Source organism: Myxine glutinosa, chromosome 11 (assembly GCF_964187855.1).
Source record: "Myxine glutinosa chromosome 11, kmMyxGlut1.1, whole genome shotgun sequence".
In the NCBI taxonomy this organism is placed as follows: Eukaryota; Metazoa; Chordata; class Myxini; order Myxiniformes; family Myxinidae; genus Myxine; species Myxine glutinosa.
The window spans coordinates 21,339,003-21,345,981 of NC_136271.1; the positions used below are offsets into that span (position 1 = coordinate 21,339,003).

A 6,979-nucleotide genomic window follows, 5' to 3' on the forward strand; every position below is an offset into this window, starting at 1 on the left:
GAACATTCAAGAGTGAAGGGGAAAAAAGGACACGGTCGCGCCATCTTTCTCTCTCTCTCTCTCTCTCTCTCTCTCTCTCTCTCTCTCTCTCGCTCTCGCTCTATCTATCTCTCTATCTCTCTATCTCTCTATCTATCTATCTCTATCTCTATCTCTATCTCTATCTCTATATATATATCTCGTTCTGGCTCTCATCTTGAGTGGACACTGTAGTCGCTGGTGAGATGTGTCGGGGCTTTGGGACTTTTGCAACGTGGAAGGAGGAGGTGTTGGTTGATGGTGGTGCACTGTGGAGAAGGAGGGGGTCGCGAGTGAAACAGAAGGATCCTGACTGCTTGCCTCACGCCGGCGGCTGGCTACGGGCGCCACTCCGCGCCATTTTGTGCGTTTCCCGCGCGGTGGTTCGAGGCGACGACCAGCAAGCCTTACCAGCCATTTGTGGACGCAAAGCTGAGTGCCGGCCAATTACCAAAGCATTATTTATTTTCTTTTATTTTCGGTTTCCCCTTGTTTGTATTTGAGTCTGATAGAGACGTCTCAATTATGAATCTTAGTTTTTACCTCACTTTTCATTGTTATTTGCATTTATTTTCATTAAATCATTATTTGTCGAATGTTACTTTTCTTGTATTGTGGATTTTGCTGTCCCATATTTGTGTTTGTGGGTTCTGATTAACCCCTCCGTGTGTTCCCGATTAGGTAAGACTTCGAACCTTCCAGCGCGTGTCACGACAGCCAAGTCGGGTATACGCCTCAGAGTAAAGCTCGTTTTGGCCATTCATCCTGTTGGGGTCTTAACCCCAGGGACACAATAATATTGACCTGTCTAAACAGGCCTTTAAATATAAAAATTAACGTGACATTTGCCATTTGTACAAGCTCTGTTTTTATACAAATGTCACAAATTGGAACCGTGTTTTTAGCTTACCTGGACTTTAGTCTGGTGAGATTATGCAACCGAGCAGGGTCCGGAGGTAAGTCAGTCAGTCCTAGTCTGTAAGCACTTCAGTCAGCACTTGACCAAAACACACGATTTTGATGAAACCTGGCCACAAGCTTCATATCTGATGCCTGATGAAGGTGAATTGACCGCATCAAAAATCTGTGCTTATGACCTACAAAACATGTATCGCTGTAATTGGCATTGAGAGGGCTTCCATTCAACCAATCACATGAGCAGATTCTGCGCATGAACAACATTTTGATTATTTTGACGTAATTTCACTGCTGCTCCAATCCAGGTGAGCTTCAGGACGTGGGTCTGTTTTTTATTTTTTGAAACGGTGATGCTTGCACTGGAATTGAAGTCCACTCTTCAACAGTGCTAAAAAGAAGCATCTGGGAGCTCACCAATCTTCTAAAAAATAAGCATGAAATTGAGCATTGTTGTTTTTATGCCTCCGTGCTCCCCGACACCCCCCCTCCGAAGGTGGCTGGAGGCATTATGTTTTCGGGTTGTCTGTCCATACGGGCTAAACCTCGTTTTTCTCAGTGACATGTCCAATTGAGACTAAACTTTCAGGGTAAGAACGACACCCATGTGGAATGTTTTATGATAATTTTGACATCATAGATCACGTGGTATGGAAACCATGTTGGATTAAACACAAATAATTTTAAAAATAATGATTTCTGGGAAACTGCTGAATGAAACTTGGCACATTAAGTACTCCAAATGGGGAACAAAAGCATGATAATGATATCATCAGTGAAGTGGTATACCAGCCATAAATGTTTTAATGGATTGCCATATCCTAAAAACCTGAAATTGCCTGCACATGATCTATGACCCATTTGTATTGAAATATTAAATTATCATCAGTCACATGGTTTGGCAGCCATATTGGATTTAACCTAAAACCTTAAAAAAACATCTCCCAAACCACCGAAGAGATTGACTCGAAACTTTACACGTCATCGACTAGGCATGGCAATTAAAAGTTGATCACGAAAACGTCATTGGTCACATGGATGTGGCAGCCATATTGGATTGAAGGAAAATATTAAATAACTATATCTCTGAAACTGCTTACCCTATCGATACGAAATTTTACAAATATCATCAAACACCAATATGCTTGATAATAATATGTTCTTACCCTGCTTGATAATGACAATATGCCAAATATATTCAATCCAATATGCTTGATCTCTCATCATCAACTTGGATTCAGACCAGGTCATTCTACTCTGGACATGTTGCTTCTGCTGTCTCAACAATGGATGGAGGTCCTCAATGCCAAACAGGAAATCAGAGCTGTCTCACTTGACATATCACGTGCCTTCGATACGGTCTGGCACCCAGCTCTGCTCACCAAACTCTCCTCCGATGGTATCCATGGAAATCTCCACTCATGGCTTGCGGACTTCCTCTCTGGTCGTAGGCAACGTGTGGCCCTGAATGGATTTCTCTCATCTCCCCTTCCTGCCTGTTCTGGCTGGAGTTCCCCAAGGTAGTGTTCTGGGCCCTGTGCTATTTCTGGTCTTCATCAATGATCTCTCCGACTCTCTGGAAAATCCTCTCTATCTCTTTGCTGATGACTCCACTATCTGCCGCTCCATTCCTCATCCCTCAGATCGGCAGTCTGCAGCCTCCTCACTCTCTGCAGACCTGGACAAAATCACAGACTGGTCAAACAAGTGGAACATGTCTTTCAATCCTGACAAATCTCACACTCTTACAATGTCTCTCCGAAAGGACCGACTGGAAAACCCTCCCATCTACTTTCTCAACAATCCTCTCCAAGAAGTTCTGTCGCTCAAGCTTTTGGGTCTTACTATCTGCCATGATCTTTCTTGGGAAAACCACATTTCCAAGCTGGCCTCCAAAGCCAGTCGCCGACTGGGCATCCTCCGTCGTGCGAAGTCCTTCCTTGGCACACCTGAGCTCCTCACCACATACAAGGCTTTCATCTGCAACTCAATGTAATACTGTTCCCCCCTCTGGGCTGGTGCTCCTGCCTCACACCTAGCTCGGCTTCACGCTGTTGAAACCAAAGCTTTCAGAATCATTGGAATCTCATGCGATGAAGTTAACTCCGAGGGCCTTTCACTCACTCACCACAGGCAGGTTGGTGGTCTTTCTGTCTTCTACTGACTCCTCTCTGGCCTTGCTCCCCCAGCTCTCTCTGTGCTCTGTCCCCCCAATATTCCTTCAGGTCGCACAAGATCTGCCTGCAGCCCTCTTATGGTTAAACTGCCAAAATCTAGGCTCTCTGCTCACCTTCACTCTTTCATTCCCCTTTTCTCCTGCTTCTGGAACAAACTCCACCACTCCCTTCAATCCCACTCCTCCCTCCAGGTCTTTAAAACAGCTGTTCACCACCATCTCTTATCTTTCCCCATCCAAAACCTTGATCTTTTCTACACCCGCTAATACACCCCAGATACACTTTTTTTTTGAAATTCAAACTTCTTTCCTGGAAGTCCTTGCAGTGTTCATATGTTTTATACCTCTCCCACCTCCCCCCAAGCCCTCCCCCTCCCACATTTCTCCCGATGTCCCTGCTCTCAAATGTTGTGTTTGTGTCCTTCCCCCTCTCTCCCCATCTTGTCTACCGCTCCCCTTATTTTTTGTGTTTTATGTGTCGGTTTGACTTTTTGTGTGATTAATGTTGGCTCTTTCATGAGCCTCGATCTTGCAGACAAAAAAAAATAAATAAAAGGTGACGTCATAGGTCACGTGGTTTGGCAGCCATCTTGGATGGAAAAACGAACCTTATCCCATCACCATGAAACTTCACAAACGTGATCCCCTCCCCATACATATGCAGAGTGTACATTTTTCAAGGTCATATGTCACGTGATGTGGCAGCCATATTAGCTTGAAAGCGTTATTTTAAAAAATCCCTTCTCTGAAACCGCTTCACCGATTGATGTGAAACCTGTCATGGTTGGTGAAAATGTGAAACTTGAGAACAGCTGAAGGGATTTAAATTCAAACTTGTTTATTTTTAGGACAGTGAATGATGGCATCTCCCCATTGTGGGACTATGCGAAGGCATATTGGCGACAGTCGTGTTGCTCTAGTTTTTTTTTTGTTTGTTTTTTAAAATAGTATTGTGCCTTTTTAATATTTTTTTTCATATTGTTTAAAAAATTTTTTTCCCCTATGTATGAAATAAAACCAGCTTGTCAGAAATGCATTAAATTTATTTTTTAAATCAAAGTTCTTTTGATTATTTTACTCTTCAGTAACTTCACAAGGTGTAAATGAGTACTGTTATTATGAGTGTGAAATGATAATCAACAAATACACGTGAACCTGCCTAGAACTGATAAAGTTACCCACAAACTTTCCACCTCAAATTTAAAACTTATTTCCCATTTGGAAAGTATAGTATTCATTCAGGCCTTCATGCTGTTTTGGAACAAATCATTTTTACTTTTCCTAAGTAAAAGGAAGCTCGGGCATAAGTGCTTCCTGCAACAACTTTACTTGCTCACCCCTCTCCCCCATTCTTCCCTTTGTCATTCCCTTTCTGTATTAATATGCCCTCCTCTGATGAGATAAAAATTGAACTCTTTGGCCCGAATGCAAAGCGCTACGTCTGGCGGAAACTGAGCACAGCTCATCAACCATCTAACACCATCCCTACCGTAAAGCATGGTGGTGGCAGCATCATGCTATGGCAATGCTTTTCAGCGGCAGGGAGTGGGAAACTTCTATGGATAGAGGGAACAATGAATGTAGCCAAAGTACAGGTAAATCCTTGAGGAGAACCTGCTTCAGAGTGCAAAACACCTCAGACTATGGTGAAGATTTGCATTCCAACAGGACAATGACCCCATGTATAAAGCCAAAGCAACACTGGCATTGCTTCAGAACAAGAATGTGAAAGTCCTTGAAAGGCCCAGCCAATGCCCAGGCTTGAATCCCATTGATTATCTGTGGGACAATAATGAAGATTGCTGTTCACTGACGCTCCCCATCCAGCTTGATTGAGCTTGAGCAAATCTGCACCGAAGAATGGGACACACTCCCCAACTCCAGATATGCAAAGCTGATACAGACATAACCAAGAATACTCGAAGCTATAATTGCTGATAAAGGTGCTTCTATGAAGTGTTGACTCAGGGGGTTGAATACTTATGTAAATTAGATATGTCTGTATTTCATTTTTTATTTACTTTGTAAAAATTTCGAAAACAAAAGTCAATTTTGACATTATGGGGTATTATGTGAAGATTAGTGACAAAAATTCTCAATCGAGTTCATTTTAAATTCAGGTTGTAACACAACAAAATGTGAAAAAAGTCAAGAGGTGTGAATACTTTCTGAAGGCACTGTATCTCACTGTTCCTCTTGTGTTACAAATAAAACAAATCCCTTAATTGTTTAATCCAGTGTAGCTCCAATTCCAGCTCCCAAATCTATACATCAATTAAGTGGAATGGAGCTCCATTGTTAATGAAAGTTACCACTGAACTGAAGTACCATCTTCACACAATTTGCATTATATTTGCGTTAACTTGTGTTGTTAAATGTGCCAGAGAATGTATATCAACGATCAGATAGTTATAAAGCCAGTGCCTATTTATGAGCATCTCTGAAACTGCTAATAAGAGGTGTTACCAAATACAACCAAGATAAAAATTGCAACATATTGCAGTTGCAATTGAGTAAATATTCTTCTTTCTCTTGTTTCTGCAGCACGTGAGATGACTCGAGGAAAGTTTTTGAACATTTTGGAACGACCAAAGAAATGAGGAGGGCTTTGGCATTCATCGTTATCGAAAGACTATTGCAGCCCAGTTTGCTGGTGTGAGCTCTTTCAAGCCATTTTTGGATTAAAAGCAAAATGTTTGGCCTGATGCTGACTTATCTTCAAAGTGCTCGGCTTGTATGTGTAATGGTGATGTGGACTGTATATTTTCTTTGTAAAGATATTTCCCTTTTAAATAAAGTTGATTTTTTTTTCTATACAATTGAACTGATATGCAGTAGAAAGGAAACCAACTGGCAATGGGGAAGTGGGGTGACAGGTGGGCACAATAAGTAAGGGAAAGAGATGGAAAGAAAAGGCATGGGCATGGTGAGTTTACGTGGGGGGCGGGTGAGTCGGTTTAAGAAGGGTTGATGTCAGTAGAAAATATTGTGGGAAAGGATGGTGGATGATGTGAAATTGTGGTGCACCACTTGTGTGAAGTCCTGGGAGGATAAGTGGGGATTGAACAGCCTCAGGAAGGCAGCACCACAAAAGGAAGAAAAGAGTACAGATGTGCAGCATGCCTGCATTTTAGGAGTTTAACCAAAAAGAGGTTACAGAAAGTTATCCCGTAGTCTATATGAAGATCCTAATAAGGCAACATTGCCAATCCAATCTCGGATTCCTAAAATGTTTTCATCCGCAGAGCATAATGGACCACCCCGTCATGCAACATCTTGCCCCGTGCTTTGGTTGTCATTATGGCCAACAGGGCACGTGCAGATTTGACAAACTCACCCAAAAGGCAGAGGTCACACCCCAAATAACAGTTCTGCTAGTGGGCCCTAAATTTAATTAATTAATTTGAAAACAATATTTGTACAGCCCACAGTGCCAGCAATGTGAAAATAAATCTTTATTTCCTGCGATGAAGCTGAGTCTATGGGTCTATCACTTTCATGTTGTAGACGGGTCGGACTTCTTCTGTCTCCTTTCTGGTCTTTCACCCTCTTGTCCCCCAGGCTTCTGCAGGGCACACTTGGTCCATCATCAACCCCCGTCTGGTGAAACTCCCTAAATCCAGGATCACTGCTCACCTCCACTCATTTGTTCCTGTTTTTTTCCTGCCTTTGGAACCAACTTCCACATCTCAGATCATCCCGAAACCAAATCAATTATCTCTTCTTCACCTGTTAACCCCACCCAAATCCACCTCTTTCTAAGTTTTCAGCTTTTACTTCCTGAGCGTTTGCTTCGCTATCCATCTTGTCCACCCCATGCGTCGTCCTCTACCCCTCATTCTTCCCCACACCCCTTATTTCTCCAAGTCT

The 6,979-nt window shown here is 42.6% G+C and overlaps 1 long non-coding RNA gene across 1 annotated transcript in view; it reads left to right on the forward strand.

The window, feature by feature from the left end:
• The window catches only part of LOC144894240 (uncharacterized), a 7,856-nt gene extending 1,275 nt beyond the window's left edge, over positions 1-6,581 (forward strand). The window contains exon 2 of the long non-coding RNA XR_013624916.1: positions 5,654-6,581. This is a non-coding gene — a long non-coding RNA (uncharacterized LOC144894240). The remainder of the gene's footprint in view (positions 1-5,653) is intronic.
• Positions 6,582-6,979: the final 398 nt, after the last annotated feature.